Source organism: Narcine bancroftii, chromosome 8, assembly GCF_036971445.1.
Source record: "Narcine bancroftii isolate sNarBan1 chromosome 8, sNarBan1.hap1, whole genome shotgun sequence".
Lineage (NCBI taxonomy): Eukaryota > Metazoa > Chordata > Chondrichthyes > Torpediniformes > Narcinidae > Narcine > Narcine bancroftii.
In genome coordinates this window covers 22,748,656-22,769,128 of record NC_091476.1, presented here as the reverse complement: position 1 = coordinate 22,769,128, position 20,473 = coordinate 22,748,656, and the positions used below count along the sequence as shown (strand labels likewise).

At 40.3% G+C, this 20,473-nt stretch overlaps 1 protein-coding gene across 1 annotated transcript in view; it reads right to left on the bottom strand.

Annotated features, from left to right (window-relative positions):
• The window catches only part of mid2 (midline 2), a 192,873-nt gene extending 178,601 nt beyond the window's left edge, over positions 1-14,272 (bottom strand). Inside the window, exon 1 of the mRNA XM_069893194.1 lies at positions 14,142-14,272. The gene's annotated coding sequence lies outside the window, so the exon portion shown is untranslated. The remainder of the gene's footprint in view (positions 1-14,141) is intronic.
• Positions 14,273-20,473: the final 6,201 nt, after the last annotated feature.

The following is a 20,473-nucleotide window of genomic DNA, read 5'->3' as shown; positions in this document are numbered from 1 at the left end:
TCAATCTATCTCATTCAATTTCTGTTCATGGAGCACAGATTTGGGCACCCAATTAACCTTATTCTAACCAATATGCAGTCACCTCTACACTTAACCATACACTTCTTCCTATACCCATTGTGATATTTTCAAGCTTAAATAGTAGAGGGTCAGAGTTAATGTTGAATTTAATTACAGTATCATCATAATATATGCCTTTGTTTACAATCACATCTGTATACATCGCTCCAATTACATGGAGAGTGCACCGGTCAAACTCTTCCCCACCACTGAGATTACGAGGAGGTTATATCTTTAATCAACCTACACAACTGGAGTATTACTGGTGAGTATTAGTTGGAGTTTAGCTGTTGCACTTTCCATCAAATATACACGTTTTAAATCTTTCCCTCCATTGTTGGAGTTTGTGGTTTTGCATTTCTCCTTGATACTGTCATCAACAACAACATCCCAAGTTTTTGGTATCCATCTTCTGGAGTCACTCCAACATAAATATGCTGGTTCCAAAGTTCAGTCTACCCCCACAATTTCCACCTGAATATCTCTCCAATAGTGATATAGTATGGGACAGTCCCCAATAAAATGTGGGCATGATGGCCAATCTTCCTGCATTCTCTCCAGCATAATTCCGAGGTGCTACTGTAATTCACCATCACCAGAGTCTTAAATATTCTCATTTCAATTTTCAATTCAAACTTCATACAAATATTAATTTCTACTTCCCATTTCCATTTTATTTCCATAGTGTTTCCTGTTATGTTATCTTGAAGCCATCTGTATAGTTGAGCTATCAGGTTCTTCTTTACCACTCCCTCCATAGTCAGCTTGAAAATCCTTTCTAGTGTAGATGGGTTTTTTTTTTACATATCTGCTCCCAATCTACATGCATCTTTAAATAGTGCTGCACTTGAAATCTTTTTTTAAAAATCCATCCCTGACAAACCAAGTTCTTTTTGAAGATGTTCTTGTGATTTCAAAGTTTCCCCACAATAAAACTGATCCACAATAGATAGCCCTTTATCCACCCATTTTCTAAAGCCATTATCTACTTTTCCAGGTAGGAATTCTGTAATAGCTACTATTTTTAAATACTTTGGATACAAAGTTAAAAAGATTTAGTTGCTAACGAAGTTTTCATTGTGAATTTAATCCATTATCAATTTTTAATTTCTTCCAATTTGCTTGGTTTAGGAATGGCAGCTTTTCCAGATAAATACTGCGGGCATGAATTTTGTTCCATAATCACCCAACCCATTTCCATATCATTTGTTATTCATGTTATCAGGGTCCTCTGTGCTGCTCAGTAGAAATATTCAATGTTTGGCAAATTAAGGCCCCTTTTTTGCTTTGACAATCAAAAAGTCTCATCTGACTCTAGGTTTTTTTATTTTGCCGTACAAATCTTAATATAATTTGTCATAGGAAATCCTACCAGCAAAGATTGGAATTTAAAAAAAAAGCAGTCTGGAGAAAACATTTGTTCAGATAGTTTCAATTCTACCAATTAATGATAAGGGGAGAATCTCCCATCTGAGCATAACTGTCTTTATCTCCTTCAGTAACTTTCCATAATTGGCTTCATATATTTTTAAGATGGAGGGAGTGATAATAACACCCAGGTATCTGAAGCCCTCTCTAGACCAATGAAATCTGACCTGGTTATCGAATTGTGATGGCCACGTACCTGACAGCTTTATTGCTTCCAATTTGGAGTCATTCATTTTATAACCAGATATCACTTCATTCTTTTAAAACTTGCATTATGCGAGAAACCGAAGGAATAGGGTTGGTCACATACAGCATGACATCATCTGCCCCTCTATGATCCACCCCTCTATCATGTTTTATACAACCCTCTTGCCTAATAATTTCAGCAAATGGCTCTTGGCATATATGGAAGAGAAGGGGATTCAAACGGTCTCCCTGCCTAACTCCACGTTTTAACTTGAGAAACCAAGAGCAACATCCTCACTCTTGACCTTGGGATGAATACTTTTACCCAATTTATAAATTTTGGGTGAAACCCTACCTTACCTAATACAAGGTTGAGATAGACTCAGCCTACTCTATCAAAAGCCTTTTACGCATCTAAACTAAGTATCATAGCTATCTGATATTTTTTGCACATGACAAAATGTTAAGAACATGTGTCATGTTTTGGGCTACCTGTCTACCAGGTATAAATTCTGTTTGATCAGGATGTAACAACTATGTTATAACCTTCTGAATTCTGTTAGTATAGTGCAAAATGTCTTTTGATCATTACATAAAAGACTTAATGTCCCATAACCTTTACACTTAGTGGGGTTTATCCCATCTTTATGAATAACAGAGATTATAGCTTTTGCCCACGATTTCCTTCCAAAATGACACAATAGACCTTAGCCAGAATTGGGGAAGAGCTACTCCCAATAACTCTTGTAGAATTCTCTCATAATCCCATCAGTTCCCGGGGACTTACTACCCTTTCAGTTATTAATAGCTTCATTTCCTGTTCTTCTATACATGCTGCCTTTTTTTGAAAAAAAACATTTCTTCTTGGGAAAGGGCAGGTAGATTTAATCTAGAAAACAATGTTCTCATCTTCCCCTCTTTGTCTATGATTTCAGGAGATTTCTATCATTTCTTCATAAAAAGATCCAAATGCTTCTGCTATTTCTCATGGTTGTGAAACTAACTTCCTTGAGGCCGGATGAAAGACTCTGGAGATCACTCTATTAACTAAATCTTCATGCAGCTGAAATGCCAAGAGGGCACCAACTCGGTTTCCCTTCTCACAATATTTTTTTATTTGAAAATCCCAGAGCCCTTTCAGCTTTGTATGTCAAGAGCTCCTCTAATTCAGGTCTTTTTTGTCTTTATTTGTTTAGGAGTTCTTCATTTTTATTGTTATTTTTATGTACTGACTCCAGTACCTTTATTTTACTTTCTCAGTCTGCTTCTTCGACCGGTTCGCTCTTATTCTACCTGATATTTCAATCAGGTTACCCTTTATCATTGCTTTAGCGGCATCCCACAAGATGGATGGTGTATCTTCACTATTATCATTGATATCAAAATACTTTTCGACACGGTTTAATTTCCTGAGTCAGTAAAATTTCAAGAAGTTTTAAGTGAAATGAGGTGATATACTTCCAGCCATCTTCACACTGAACTTTGCAGATGCATTCATTATTCCAGTAACAATTGGATTTCACTGCGATTTGTTAACGTGATTTGACAGCTGAAATGACAGACAATCTCTGGGGGTAGAGTTTTCTACATCAAAACTTACTTCAAATTGCTTTCAAAAGGAAAGAAATCAATTTGCTCATAACCTTAAGTGGACAGTATGCATTACATTTTCCCACTGAGTATTTGATAGTGTTGCTATGAGCTGGACACATTTCTGGAGTTTGATTGTTATTAAATTAAGTACAGGTATTTGAAGAGGTGTTGGTGGAATTTGTAACAGATCCAGAGCCAGGAAAACTACAGGAAGTGTTTCATTTGAGAGCGGGTTAGTTTGGCAAATTAGTAAAAATGGGCCAAGGCTATTCATTCAATCTTGTTCTGGATGGCACAGGTTTCACCCAAGGACAGACACACAGATGAAAGAAAAATAGAGGATTAAGAGGGTTTTATATATTTCTTTTGGTGGGAATATGTAGATTGGCACAACATTGAGGGATGAAGGGCCTGTACTGTGCTATGATGTTCTATGTTAGGGCAGCAGAACTTTGTGGAAGTTCCCAGCCTCGAGATGGGGCTTCCTTTGCACAATTATGTGATCTTTGACTTCTTAATTAAATTCAGTCTATGTAAAGATATCAAGAGGGATAAATATGAAGTGCAGAGGAGAGTTGGAAGGCACCAAAGACTGTTTGCTATTGATAATATCTACAATAGAATATATTATTCCATATTAGTTTCTTCTGGATGTTTATTAATGGTAAATATTCTGCTGATCGAATCAAGCTTATGAACAGAAAATTAAATCAAAATTAATGCAATAATTATTTACATTCCTGTTTGAAATAATTTCTGCATTATTAGGCAGCTTTAATTTAAAGGAATCACTTCCCTGCTTCAAATTCCCTCCCAGCATACTCTTTTTAATTGATGAAGCAAATGTACTCAAATCACAAGTTATTTACCTCCCTCCCATTACAAAATAATGAAGTTGTCTATGTCAGATTGTATTAATATTTGACAACTCTGAAGCCATTAGGCTGATTTCTGTGGTGTGACAGGTTCTTGGGTTACGACAGTTCTGTTATTTCACCTTAAACTGGCTGATGCCATTTTCAGTCATCCACAGCAAGGCAATCCTATGAACCACCCCTTGTTCATACCTTGGGTCAAGCATGTAAATGTTCTGTATTACTTGCTAGATAAGGATTAATGGTTGGAAATGTAGCAGATCTTTCTTCCACTTCAGCTAACCAGCAATGTCCACTGCACTCCGATTTCATTTGGCATTGTTTTGGCTTAGCTGAAGCAATGTTAGAATGTAATGCCTTCCTGAGCTGCATCGACTGAAATTCCAATGTAAGGCCTTAATAATTAAGGCATCAGGGCAATTGTTAATATGTGAAACAACTTACATTAACTTATCCATAACATCAGCAGGCCTACATTACTAAATGAAAGGCTGTTCAATAGGAGTATCTTTGAATTTTGATTTATACTCAACTGGAATGTCTGCACAAGACAAGATTACTTGACATACCAGTAAAATACATTTGTTGTTCATTTAGCCCGAGCTGTCACTGGCCACAAATACACAAATTACACAGCTTTTTGCCAATCTCAAGTGTATTGTCATCCGATACAAGCACAACCTTACAAATCAGCGTTCTCCGGTCCTCAGTGGAAAACATGTAGACAAACAGACAACACAATACATAGGCAGTACTTGTGTACATACACAAAAATAAATAAATATTGTTGAATAAATAGCAATCTCAGAAGGTTTGTATGAACAGTTCAGTCACTCAGCAGCGGAAATAATCTCTCTCTCTCACCCTGATGGCTCTAGCTCTGATACTTCTGTATCTCTTTCCTGATGGGGGTAGCTGGAAGATGCTGTGCATGAGGTGATAGGAGTCCCCAACAATTTTGAGAATCCTCTTCAAACAATGATCTTGGTAGATCAGGTCAATGAATGGGGTGAGGGAGATCTCAGTGAACCTCTCTGTTGCTCTTATGGTCCCGTGGATTGACCTCCACACAAAAGCAATCCAGTGCTCTACAGCAATTGTACCACACTGTGATTCAACCTGCCATAACATCTCAATAGAACTCCTTCAGAAAGTTGATGGGATGGTGTATGGTAGCCTTGACCACTTTAGTCTTTTCAGGAAGTGTAATTGCTGTTCCGCCTTCCTGACATGTGAGGAGATATTGTTTGCCCAGAACAGGTCACTTCTTAAGTGGACTCCAAGGAACTTGGTGCTCTCTCCACTACTGAACTGCAATGTGTAGCGGAGGGCGGTTGACATTGGTCCGTTCGAAGTCCACAATTATCTCCTTGTCCACGTGGAGACTCAGGTTGTCATTCTAGCACCATTTCATGGAATTTTCCACCTCTTCTCTGTAGTGCAATTTATTATTGTTGTTGATGAGGCCAAGTACTGTTGTGTCATCTGCAAACATGATCTGCTATCTAACTAACAATAATCCTGTTGCAATATGGTGTGATTTCATTCAGTACAACACTAGTACCAATTCACCAGTGAATATTCATGGCATCACTGAACATGTAAAGAACACCAACAGCAAAAGAAAAATTAGATTGATTCAGAAAGCACAGTCAATTAAAATACATCATAATTTCATGTGTTCCATATTTATATGCCCAACTCAATTCCAATCAGCTTTTTTATTTATAATAATGAAAAGGGTATAATTTTGCAGAGAGATTAATCTGGAATAGCCAATACACTTTTGTCATAATGTTATCAGTAAGAAGCATGATTGGACAGGAGCACCTGTGGGCATAGAAAGACAACTTGCTACTGTGAACATCCAAGCATACAGCTCCTTCTCCTACAGAGTCTGCACCAACCACTACATAACCATTTTCACAGTTCTACACATCCCATTCTACTTTCCTCAGCTATCCACCTACTCTCCCCAGATTCTACCACTCATCAACACACTAGCAGCAATTTGCAGTCACCAATTAACATAGGAACCGCCATGTCTTTGGGACTTGAGAGAAAACTGAAGTACCCAGAGGAAGCCCCCATAGTCAAAGTGAGACTGAGAAAACAGCACACACATCCCTCTGACGGATGTCTGGCTACTCAAATTATGAGACACCATTTTGGATCATCCAAGCTTGGGGTTGTTGATATCATTACACTGGGAATCAGTCACTGTGTTGGAAAGTTATCCTAGAAAAGGCTGAAAGTAATCACGATACATCAAGTAGAAAACCACAAAACAATCTTTGCGAAAATAACCACCATGTGCTGGCAATGGGGAGCAACTTATTATTTTCCACTCATTCACTTGAAGTTGTTGATAACAGTAGATTTACTACACGATGTCCTAGTTTGTAAGACAAAGTATTTACCATAATTTCCAAATATTCAGAATAAAAGCAATCAAGCACGTACAATTATGAGTCGTCTTCCATCATTAACCCTGATATAATTTGATTTTCCCTCTGATATAAAACAACTATTGGTTATTCTCGGAATTGTGAGGAGGTTAGATGTGTACATGGAGGTGAGGGGGTTGGAGGGTTAATGGCAGTGAGCGGGAGGTTTGAGCTAGTGGAGTTGTTCTCGTGAACCGGTGCGGACTCAAAAGGCGACATGGCCTGTTTCCGCTCCGTAAATGGTTATATGGTTAATGGTGGGCTTCAATTGATGGATTATCAGTCTGATATATGGGCTGACAAGCATAATGCTGATGAAAAATGAATGAACAATAAATTCTGGAGAATAATTTTTCATTTCAAGCTCAGTTCTGATCAGAAAGTGCTCGGCTACGCGCCACATGTCAACACAAACTCATACATGAAAAAACATTACACTGTTGCCAGCTGCACCGCGTACCCAGAAAAGGCAATAGGTGGATGCGAATTTCCTTAGAGCCGTTACCAATTTATTGCTATAATTTTTACCGGAAATCACAGTGAAAAGCTAATTATCTGGGATGCTGTGAAAACTCAAAACAAGCTCAATGAATGTCTAAACCTCTTTGCAGCTCAGCTGTTTTTTTTAATTCAACAATCCAATGCCAGCATCTTTGGAAACGTGAAGGATAACAATAGAGCAGGTTATTAATGGGACTTCAGATATATCGCTTATCAGAAGTTTGATCTCTAACTGCATTGCTGGTGGAGTATCCGAGGGCACAGATCCACAGCTAGAATAGTCAAGATAACAGATTTTTCTACATGGCTGCTTCTAATAAATTCCTTTTCTATTTCTGAAAAAGGCTTGGCTTTAAATTGATTCGTTGTGACATTTAATAACACTTAAGCTTAACATAGTGGTGGGTTGTACATCCCTGAATGACTTCTGAATAACTGCGTGGATTTTAACGAAGTCTGTGAGAGCCCAATAATGTGCTTCAGAAATTTTGACTGTCTAAAATAAAATTTTAGATTAACAGAAAAAAATCATTTTCAGATGACCTGCGCAACACAGCCCTCAAAATAGGAGGATTTGATTCTTACATATAGTTAACGTTCTCATTAGCAAGAGTGGATGAAGTGATGCTAAATTGGCTATTGTGGCCTTGGGAACAGGAAAGAATCAACCGAAGCTTCTATCTCAACTACAGCCAGTGAATTTTGATTAAATGTCCATGTAGGTAGAGTGTAAATATCATTGTACTCAAGTTATTCAGCATATTCCCACAACATCAATTTGTAGTACCTTAATGTCAAAAAAATCCTTGAAGAGCTTCACATGGCCATAACAACACAAATAACCAATCAACAATCCACAGAGGGATGAAGGTTTAAGTAAACTCTTGAAACTTATGAATAATGCAAAGAGAGAAAGAGGGCCAAATGTAGATTAAAGACAGCTAACAAAACATTCACTGCTCTTTAACCCATAATTGCTGTCACTGAGCAAGTAGTCAAGAATAAAGAGTGATGATTTGGGCAATGATTTGTAAAATTTGGGAGATCATGAAGACAGAATGGGTTGAGAATGTTAACAGACAAGCAGAGAACTTGCCTCCAACCTCTGCCATTGCATGCTGAAACATGAGAATTGAAGAGTTGGTCAAATGCTGATACAGCATTGCTGATAAAGAGGAGGAAAGATTAAAACAAGAGGACATGAGTTAAGAATTAAGGGGCAGAGGTTTAGAGGTAACATGAGGGGGAACTTCTTTACTCAGAGAGTGGTAGACGTGTGGAATGAGCTTCCGGGAGAAATAGTGGCGGCGGAGTCAATTGTATTATTTAAGAAAAGGTTGGACAGGTATATGGATGAGAAGAAGATGGAGGGTTATGGGCATTGTATAGGGAGGTGGGACTAGAGAGGGGTGTTTGGTTCGGTGCAGACTAGAAGGGCCTAATGGCCTGTTTCCGTGCTGTAAATTGTTATGTTATACCACCTCCTGCTCAACTTGCCAGTGTGTCCAGCAGTGAACCAGAGCCATACACTATTGGCAGATACAAGCAGAATTAATCCATTCATTTGAGTGGGCTTGCTGACCGTGATTAGTAAGTAATTCAGGTAAGATGTAAACTAATTTTAATTTCTCTTAATGTTTTCAATTGATTTCACCTTTTTCATTTTATTAGTTTTAATAATAAATACAGTGCAAGGGAACAAAACTGAAAATACAATATCACATGTATAAATATCAATCAAGATCAAACGACAAACAGTAGAAACTCAGTCCCCTGTCCAACAGAAAAAACTTCAAAGATCTCCCCCCCCCCACACACACACACACACACACACACACACACACACACACACACACACACACACACACACACACACACACACACACACACACACACACACACACACACACACACACACACACACACACACACACACACACACACACACACACACACACACACACACACACACACACACACACACACACACACACAAAACTAATCTCATCTGGAAGAGTGAGTCCATCTAATCAGATTAAAAACATTTACATCAAATGAAAATAAGCCAAAAGATCTCAATTGTTTTCTCTATGCTTGAAAATGATGAATTAAGTTTTTAAACTTGGTAGTTGCATCTGTAGTTTTGTCAATCAAAGTCTAGTTGAAATGGTTTTAAAATCTCTATGATCATCAAAACTCACTGCAGCTTTTCCAGCTGACCCTCTATCATAAATACCTTCATGCAGTGGTTCTCAACCTCTTTCCCTCCCCCCCCTCCCCTCCCACCAACCCCAATCACATACCACCTTAAGTAATCTTTTACTAATGGTGTTCTGTGGTTAATAAGGGATTACTTAAAATGCTTGAGAGTGGGCACAAACGGAGAACCACTGCCTTAGTCCAAACAGTTCAGTAAGCACCACAAGCAGTGGGTGTGGAAAAATGAACCAGTCCGCATTGATTCAGTCCAATAAATTTAGGCCAGTGGTTCTCAACCGTTTCCCCCCCCCCCACCCCCCACACACACACACTCATACCATCCGAGTAATCCCTTACTAACCAAAGAGTACCCCTGTGGCATGCAGAGATTGAATGATTCTGAGTGAATAGAAAAATTAATGGAGAGTGCATTATAGGTGCTGATCATGTAGGATTCCCAATAGCAGATAAAGAATGATAAAAAATTGAAAGTTGTCATCTTTAAGGAGAGGGAGCATATAGAATCAAAAATCTGGTTTAGGTTTAAGAAGGTCTTAAACGTACGAATAGTCATTGGCGAAAGTTAGGACAGTTCAAATCAAGTTGGAGCCTGGATACATCTTATTTTCGTTCAGCATTCTGCAAGACTGTTTTAAAGGAAACTGCTAGCAATCAGTTAGTGATTTGATGGGGTGATGGTGGGAAGGAGATGAAGGAGGAGAGACCAAGGCTGGGGAAAGAAGTGTGGTCTAAGCATTTACACCCAGAGTAGCTCCATGCGAGATTGGCAAGATTGATTGCAGCCTCTTCAGGAAATCTGAGCCAAGATTATGTAAGCAGCTTGGCCTTCCACTGACCCAGCAAACTTAAGCAATAGTAGAGGTGAGCATTGGAAGTGTCTCATTGATTCTTAAGCTCAAAGTACATTTACTGTTATTTTTGCCATCCATAAATATTCACCATCTTACCTTTTCATCAGTCGGAGCGGGTTCAGCCTTGGGAACAAGGCATACTTCTACTTTTTGGTCCTTAAGGTGGGTTATCATCACCTTTACTTCCAGGCCACAGCCACAAAACATTGAAGTCAACCAGTTAACTTCCAACAATGCCTTTCCAGGAATCCTATCATTTTTAATTGGACCCCAGCAGGAGTATCCATCTACAACCGGTGGGGAGACCTCCTTTAACTATGTCTGTTGATGGTTAGAGAGCAACACAAGATTCTTACCATCAGTAAGAGCCATAAGAAAGATCCATAATATCTATGCTTGGTAGATAGGATTGTTTAGCTTCACTAATAATGATGAAAGCCAACATTACTCATCAAATAATCTTGTGGCACTTTGAAAGGGTAGCACACATTTACATTAAGCTATAGGGAAGATGGGATCATTACTGATGCAGTATCTGAAACACTTCTCTCATCTTATTCATTTCAAATGAAAGTGCAAGGTTCTCTTCAGCAAACGCAATGCTTGGGTGCCAACATTCATTCAAGTTGAATCACAGTGTGCACCTGTGAGTCTTCTTGCTTTGATCCTGGTTATTAATAGCTTTAAAAATTATTAGATGCCAACATTATTAAAATTTCCATAAAACAGCAAGGGGAGGCACTATATCTACAGAAAGACTGCAAGAATCAATTAGCCGGGTTTTAAACATTAAACACAACCATTTCCATTGCAAAGGAGAGTTAAAATTGGTTCATTGCCCATTGGCACAGTGAACTCAGCAACAACTCTGCACTGGGAATGAACCAAAGAGAAGCTCGGTTTCCAAACTGCCAACCTTTAAAGCAGGGCCATGTGTGAAAGGTGCTGATACTTTTATATTTCACAAAATTGATAAAATAATTACGCAAACATTTGCTCGACATTTTTGCCATTTTCTCTTTACTGCAGTTTTAGACCATAACCAAGACGTTTCTCTTCTCACCGAGCACACAGTGCAAGACTAAACAGTTAATGTGAAGAAAATCAGTAAGCTATGGCACCACTACACTACTGTCTATCCTTTTCTCAAAAGTGATTTATCGCATTGGAACAGTAAATAAGGAACAGGATCAGCAGTACGATTTATTCTTCAAGTATCAAGTCAATACCAAAGCCAACAGGATTGGCTCAGTGACCTGAAAAAACATCAATTAACTGCATTCAGACAAGTAGACAAACCAAGCATTTCCCTCACCTGTGGAGTTAAAATCATGTTGAAAAATCTATTAACCAACTGAACAACTTCACTGAACAAAAGTGTGCTTTCTTTTGGATGAGGAATATTTAATCATAGAATTTAATAATTGGCAGCATGTAGGGAGAATTTGATTCAAATCTATGCAGGAGGGACTCACAGAAACAAGTTGTGTGAGGGTTTACTCAGCCTTCTAACAAAAATACAACAATCAATGGATTACTCAGTGTTATAGCTCTGTGTGTGGGGGTTTAAAACAGTTCCTATAAAAGTTTGTTGGTCTTTTGTCAATTACAGAAGATTAATTAGACTAATCAAAGAACAATGCTCAATATGTGAGAGGATTGATAACTTGTTTGGTGTGGCCAAACACATCCTGTATAATCTGGTATATTAAATAGATTGGAAAAAACAGCATGGACTCATTCAGACAGGAATATTTGTCCCAGCCCTAATTATGTCAACCAAGAATTGATTTTCCTCCCTTATCTTTGTAAATTGTGCTGGCAGAGCAGCCCTACTTTTAACTCGTGCTATTCAGAAGTCAGCTTGGGAGGGTATGGAAGTGCAACACAGAAGCAGGCGATTCTTAGTCACAATACTATTGAACTGGGAGGTCCTACCACATTCAGGCTTAGATGAGAAGTCATTGAAACAGCTAAAGAAAATTGAATAAAGTCACAAAAAGTACAATCCCATCTATGATAGTTTAATGCACATGTTCCCTAGCTTCAAAGAATGCAGTTAAATGCCTACAACAATCTACATGTGGACAGCAGAGAGGTAACTCAGGACTCAGCTAAAACTTCAAATGATTTCTGAAGTGGCAAGTCCATGGTTTGTGGCTAGCTTTTATTTGTGTAAAGCATAGCTAAGGTGTAAATTTTAAAAAGGCAGTCTTTCTCCTTGCAATATAAAGGAAAATTTGAATTTTCTCAAAAATCTGCCATACTTCCTCTATTACATATTGATGGACTAAAAAGATTGAAGAGTCAATTAATAAGTGGTTGCGCAAACCTGTCGCTTCACTCTCTGGCAACTGTTTCCTAGATTTTAACATGCTCCTCCCCCCCCCCCCCCCCCCCACAAATAGTCTGTTGGGAAAATTACCATTTAGCCCAGGACTTAAATGGCCTTGGCTTCATCCAGTGGAGGGCCATTAAACTTCCATCTTGTAGTGAAGTTAAACTATGCACGTGACGCAGTAAAAATCCAGGGCTAACGTTTCTTATTCTGTTTCCCCTCACCCATCATTAAAAAAAACTTCTTGATATCACTGTTGGGAGGACTTCACATGATGTAGTTGGATAGTTTACCCTTCACTGAACCTTGATCCCCATGAACCATTTCACTCAAATCCTCCAGCACTTCAATTATCCCACATTACATCTGCAAGGATCTCGTCTCAATCAATAAATAGAGCAACCAAATTAAATATTTCCAAACTATAATCATCAGTCCTCTCCTTGAAATGGCAATATCCAACCACATCTCATTGTCAGTTTATTTCTTTCCTTTTTACAACATTTGTAAAATCTACACATTTTTTTCCACTTGTTCTTATGACATGACACAATTTCCTTTTGCCTCTCAAGGTCTGAGTGGAAAGGTTTGTTTACAGGAAGGTCTCAACTTGTATTCAGTGCAATGGATAATTACAGGGAGGAACTCGCAGGGACAGACCCAGCCTCAATTCACAGCCAGAATTAATCTCTTTCATTCAGTGTGCAGTCTCAGATCGCTCGTTAAATTGGTGGAACTTGTTGAAAAATAACATCTCCCAGACCATACTGCTACCCCTGGGAAAGAATAATTGAATCAGCAAGATCCTGCTCCAGGGTTTAAACACAGCTTTTTTTTTTGCCAAAGGATCTCTCAGCAATGTTAATAATAAGTGGTTCAGCCGCTTTTCTGGTTCAATGCCTCCCGAGCGCCAGCACGCTTTCCCTTCCACCTTCCCGTGGCCCCGAACCCTTCGTCCATTTCTCCCTGCTCTTTCCCTGGAGGTGTGGGCTTTCATTGTGGGATGGTTCAACAGGTGCAACACCAAGTTCACCATGGGTAAACTTCAACGCAATGCTTGCAGACAACTTGAAAAAGGAGGTCACCACATTCGTGCCAAAATCTACCCTCAGTTACACAACCTTGCAGCTTGTGGGAGGGAGGAGAGTGCAGTTGCTAAAGGGACTTCCAATTGAGCATCAGGCCCTTTTAAAGATGATATTGTTGAGAGGTTACAACATGCAATTTAAACGGGTAACACACACCACACCCACTATAATCGTCCCAATTATAAAATGAGTGAATATTTTTCTAGTTGCTCAGCACAACCTCATTCCTTGCACCAGTCTGTCATTTCACAGATCTGAAATGAAACTTAAAAGGCTGCAACATGCAATTTAAATGTGCAAAGCAATTGAACCACCCTGCATCTCTTGAGAAAGCAGCTCATTTCACAAGGGCCACTTCTCCAGGATCCCATGCAAGAAATCCGAGCTGAGGACATGTAAAAGTATGCTCTTGAACTGCTCGCCAATTAAGATTTATTTCAGAAAATATTCTGAAGTCTTTATTCAAATACTGCCGAGTGTTTCTGGCCAGCTCTCCTATGCCAGTGTATGGATCGTTGGCAATCAGAAAGCCTTCTCCAGTCTGTCCGCCTTACCTGCCATTCATCAGTGGTCACATTCCTGGTCAACAGTCTGTATCTCCTTTCTTCCGCTGCTTGGCTCGCAGCGACGTGCGAGAACCCCAGTCTCTCTGTGCAAGAGCTTTTCAAACTGTGCTCATTCACTCCACGCAACTCCCTCCCCCCAAACTCAGCAGCAAATGACAAGGCGAGTGGGGAGAGAGCCAGTCCAATACTCAACAGCCAGCCTCCCTGGGGAGCTATGACTCGCTCTGCCAGAATGACTTTCATCTCACTGGCAGGCAGCTGGGATCAATTAAAAAGCCGCTTCACGGCCGTTGGCTGGAACTGCTGGTCTCCTCCCAGCTTAGTCCCAGCTCTGGAGGAAGCACCAACATTCTTTGTGTCATTATCCAACTGTCTGGAAACACTCTGGCCAGGAGGGAGGGGGGGGGGGAAATTCCTGCTTCTCTGCATGGTTTCACACCATCCAATGCAACTTAGGCAGAAAGATATTTTCTTAAAATATGATTATCTGTAGTCTGGATTTTTAAAAAAGTAATTCTGCTGCTTTTAGTAATTAGCTGGATCAATATTGCAAAGATATTGATCCCTGGATGATATAATTTAAGAGGAGTTGATACAATTTAAGGAGCTGTTTTATTATTTTTGCATCTCTCTCTGGTCTCTTGTTTTCCTGTTGAATTGTTGCAGCAGGTACCCTTGACTTAGTCCAACTCTGTAAAATGGGGGAAGCGACCCAGGTTGACACCTCAATCCGGTGGTGAGGAGTTGCTGTACTGTGAAGAGTGTCACCTTCCAATGATATATGAAGCATGTGCCCCTTGGTGCATTTAAACGAAATTTAATTGTTTTCAAGAAAGGAGAACTCTTCCAAATATTACTCATTTAAAAAAATATAGCAGCTGAAGATCTGAATGATAACACCAGGGCCATTGCAGACTTGATCAAAACAACTGTGTCCCGACCAAATTGTTCAGGATTTTCCCCAACCCGAAGGCTGAGATGAACAATTAAATCCAGAGCCTGCTGAGAGCCACATTACAGGCAAATCCAGAACACTACACAAGGAAGAGGTACAACCCACAAGAAGCCACCTCCCAGGTGAAGTGGAGATTCCAGATGAGAATGGAAACAACGAAGGATACATGACACCTGTGGTAGGACGTAAATGACCTAACCTGCTTCAAAACCAAATTGGGTGCAGAAGGACATGGCAGGGGTCCACTCCCAGATGAACTCAATGCCTTCTAAGCCTGATTTGACCACTAGAACAAGGAAGAACCACTACTGTTCACCCCATGTCCTCTGAGATTCCTCTACTGTCAGTATCTGAAGATGACATGCAGGCTGCCTACAGGAGAGTGAATCCAAGGAAAGCATCTGGTCTGGATGAAATATCCAGCTGAATAATGAAAACCAGTACTGACCAACTTCCCAATGTATTCATGGATATCCTCAACATCTCACTCCAGCAGAGAGTGGACCCCACCTGTTTTAAACAGGTGTCAATCGTACTGGTGCGCAGGAAGAGTGTAGTAACCTGCCTAAATGACCATCGACCAGTAGCACTCACATCAACAGTGATGTTTTAAAAGGCTGGTGATGAAGCAGATCAGCTCCTGTCTGATCCATTCCAGTTGGCCTATCATGGCAACAGGTCTTCAGTGGATGCCATCTCACTGGCTCTTTTCAAAGGATGGAATACCTGGACAGCAAAGATGCATACATCAGGATGCTCTTTATCAACTACAGTTCAACATTTAACACCATCATCCCCTCAAAAGTGATCAGCAAACTCCAAGACCTGGGAGTTATCACCCCATGGATTCCCTCACCTTCAGACCACAATCAGTGAAGATTGGTAAGAACTTCTCCTCCACAATCTCCTTTGGTACCACAACACCACAGAGATAAGTGCTTCAAGCATTTCTCCTGTGAGGCAAATAAATGGAACTCTTAAAGCCTCGAGGTCCATGTAATATGGGTTACATCTTGCTAGAATAATAAGTGTCATTACATCATTTGTTCCATCCTCCAGCTCTAAACGTTTTTCTCACAAAGTTGCAAAATGTGAGAGCTGAAAGTGATAAGTGTAAGAACCGGTGTCTGGAATCCAGAATAGGACAAGGCCAACAAGGAGATTTAGAAAGGAATGTTTTCCCAGAAATTCAACTGCATAATGTTGTTCAATCCAGCAATATGCAATTGAAAATTGATTTTACCTTGTAAATGCAATGATGAACATTTCAAAGTCATTTTGCAATGCTCCAGATATTTAATCTTTCCTGATAACTGATTGGTGTGCAGTGCTCCTTTTGGGACATTGTGGAGGAAGTTAAATTCTTTTCCAAAAGAACTATCATTTGTTGAGCACTTCTGGGATAGCAAAGTTTAACTAGTGCAGTAACAGAAAGAATGTTTGCAAAGTAAGCCATTGATTTAGTTTGCATCTTTCGTCATTCCTCAACCCCCAAAATTACTCTCAATCACCAGACCTCAAGGATTAGACATGTCATCCCAACCACTGCAACTGTTTAACCTATTACCACTATTCAAACAGCTGGTCTTGACTTCCCTCCCCTTCACCCAGCCTTCAAACAATTAGGCCTTGGTTTTTCACCAATAGCAATGAAAGAGTTATCATATGAGGAGCATTTCACACATTTTGGCCTGTATTCATTGGAATTTAGGAGAGGAGGGGCCTCATTGAAACATTTTGAATTTTAAAAGACATGGACAGAGTAGGTATAGAAAGGTTGTTTGGAGGCGAGTCTAGGACAAGAAGGCACAACCAGGTTTGAAGTGTGTCTGCTTAGAAGAGAGATGCAGAGGAATTTCTTCAGCAGGAGGGTGGCATCTGTGGAATTTGGTGCCACAAGTGGTTATGGAAGCCAGGTCATTAGGTGTATTTAAGACAGAGATTAATAGGTTCTTGAAAGGTTAAGGGAAGAAGGCCGGGCTGTGGGGCTGAGAGGGAAAATGATCAGCTCATGATTAAATGGTGGGGCAGACTCAATGGGCTGAATAGTCTCATTCCATTCCTATGTCTTATGGTCTTATGATTGAGCCACTAGTCATGCTAAGCACAGTGTCTGAAAAGAGCCAGTGCTAAAGGCTTATGATATTCATAGGTGTGGTAAACTACTGTTATGCCATGATTGGCTGCTGCTGGCTGGACATGCTTCCCGAGACCGATCCTACCCATCGGCCCTTGCATGCTCTCCCTTTCTTTTTGCTTTGATCTGCCAATGAACAGGTCGTTCCAGTCATTAGTTAATAAAAACCTGATAGTTTCACAACTCCAGCCTTTTGTGATTATTGATGGTGCATCAATGGGCCTGAGTGACTCTGGGGCAGTAAAGGGCCAATGACCGGAACATCAAGCATCTCCTATTGGGGTACATACAATTTGCAGGCACACGCATGTCAAATAAAGAGAATTTTAAAAAGTGATTAGATTAAAGGAGTGAGAGGGAAAAAGAAACAATAAGTTAAAATCTTGACAAAAGATTTTACATCTGAGATTATCAGATTTCTTTTACAGAATTTTCAGTTCCAGATAGGTTGATTGTGTGTCACTAATATTGATATCATCGTTACCTGTAGTGAGCTGAAGGATAATTAATGGACAATGCAGAATTCAAAAGAAAAGGTAAGAAACTAATATCAGAGATAATTTATGGAATATTCACATTTAATCTGTAGTTCACCAACAAGATTTTGACCCAAGACACTCATGAATGCAACCTGACCTCAATCACCAAAATTCTAGCCGCTGCAATCTCTTGTGTTTTTGCCAAAGATGGTTGAATCCCTTACTAATAAATAACAATAAGTGCTTTGTACCATAATTTGGCAGCAGATTGCACACAATGTTTAACACATGGTTAACTTGTTTAATAGGAATTTTTTTTTACTCAATAGCACTAAGAAGGTTATGCAGGTATCGGAAAGAACTCAACAAGATAATGAAGAATTTTTCAATATAAGTATATGTTTCTAACAGCAAATAAAATAGTACCATGAGATTACAGAGTTAAAATAATGGGTAAAATAGCTAACATATCTTTACCCTCAATACTTAAATTCAGGTTCTTGTTAAAGTCACAATCAGAGAAAGTATTCTGATTTAAGACTTAAAATAAAGATTGTAAGATACAATAGAACAGATTCAAGCAATGTAGGTAGTTAGATCCAGGCTGAGTTTCTTCCAGTTTAATCATGTTTACTTCTGCTACTTTGTAATGTCCAATTATTTGTTGTTAAAATTCCATCTCTGTTTTAATTAGTTTGTGCACTCTGCTTTGATAACACAATAGGCCCTTTTCTAGAGTAAAAAACTGTGACTATAAGGGCGGAGATTCTCCGGCCTCACGTCACTGACCCCACCTTCATAAATGCTCCACGAGCGGGACCGCGAGCCAGCAACCCGAGAATACCCCGACTCAACATCAAACACAGAGAGAAGGGCAGATCTGGCGAGGCTGCGACGAGCAATGTCGCCATCCCTCCGTGCTCACAATTGCATCTGAACATTATGTTCAAGACACGCCAAATGAAAAAAAAAGTAACGTTTGAGACGAAATTGAAGAATTAAATGACGAACCTGGATAAACGAAATAAAGGAAAGAGGAGGAGGAGGAGGTAGACACTGGAGGCACAAGGGGGAAGAATGGGGGACAAGGGCAATGAGGAGAGGAGGCAGAAGTTGAATGGGGCAGGTGCCAGAGGAAGATAGAATCGAGTAGAAATAACCAAGGCACGAAATGGCACATTGTATCCAATTGTTGAGCACTTTATGCTGCCCGCACACATTCTTCAACCTTGTTCCTTTGGTTTCCCTCTCTGCCTTCTCCTCGGTTCTTCCCCCATTCTTGTTGCCCCACTTTGCTCCCTCTCTCTCTCTCTCTCTCTCTCTTTCTCTCTCTCTCTCTCTCCCTCCCTCCTTCTCTTTCACATCCTCTCCCATTCCCATATTTCTCTTCTCTACATCTCTCTCTCCCTCCCTCACATCTTCTCCCATTCCCATCTCTTCACACCCCTTCTCTCTCTCTCTCTCTCTCTCTTTATCATCCCTCCCCCCATCCTGCCTTTTTGCCCCACTTTCCATTTGCTGTGCATCCTGTTCTCTGATCGAAAGAAAAGGATGGAGAAAGTGAACTGGAGACAAAGGGAAGGGAAAGACAGGTGTGGAGAATGCAGACAGATGGAGAAGTACAGCAAGAGCCAAAGATGGAAGCACAGAGATGGAGAAACGAGAACAAATCATGATGGAACACACACAATGGAATGTAAGAGTTAGACAGAGACTTTGTCTGTCCCTTTCTCCACCTTGCTCGCTATCTCCCCGTGACCATGTACAGTTCCTCTCTGACTACCTCTGTCTCTGTTGCAAGCCTTTATCTCTCTGGCTTTAAGAAGCATACTGTACAACAACAAAAAACAGGCAATAAAGAGCTACATGTTATGAACAGCTGGTGATTGGGGTCTGGTGACAATAGAACAATGTCTGCATGTATTCCACCTGACCGATATTTGCCGCTGGCTCCCTCGGGTCTCCTGTTTCGCATTATATTTTAATGCATTGGCTTCTGACATGGATCAAAACTTTGGCCATCCGTAATGTGTCAAATGTGCATCCCAGGGAGGCACTGCTGACAGCTGCATTTCACAGATGAATGTCTTGGGTCAACTTTTGCCTGGTCCCATTGGGAGAAGGTGCTTGTGTGGATAGGAGACAGAAATAGCTGCAAGTTGTTATTCTGGTTAATGGAATACTTTAGGTATTGTCCTCTTGGACCATGCCAACCTCTATCTGTAGCGACTGGGAATTTTAGCAATTAAAAAGATCATTAATCAACTACTCAAACATTAGTTAGAAAGGATGATCTTGGGCGAAAAGATATCACAGATACTTCCCCAAATAGGGGGTGGTCCAAAGGCAGCCTGTGGGGGAACACACCAATGATAAAAATCCAATCGCAGTCTCTTATTTCAGTCAGTGTTAGGCGCGGCATTAATAACTAATGGCGAGCTCTCCACTGGCCACCGTGACAGAGGTGCACCAAAGAAAAGGTACAAGGACTGCCTAAAGAAATCTCTTGGTGCCTGCCACATTGACCACCGCCAGTGGGCTGATATCGCCTCAAACCGTGCATCTTGGCACCTCACAGTTCGGCGGGCAGCAACCTCCTTTGAAGAAGACCGCAGAGCCCACCTCACTGACAAAAGGCAAAGGAGGAAAAACCCAACACCCAACCCCAACCAACCAATTTTCCCCTGCAACCGCTGCAACCGTGTCTGCCTGTCCCGCATCGGACTTGTCAGCCACAAACGAGCCTGCA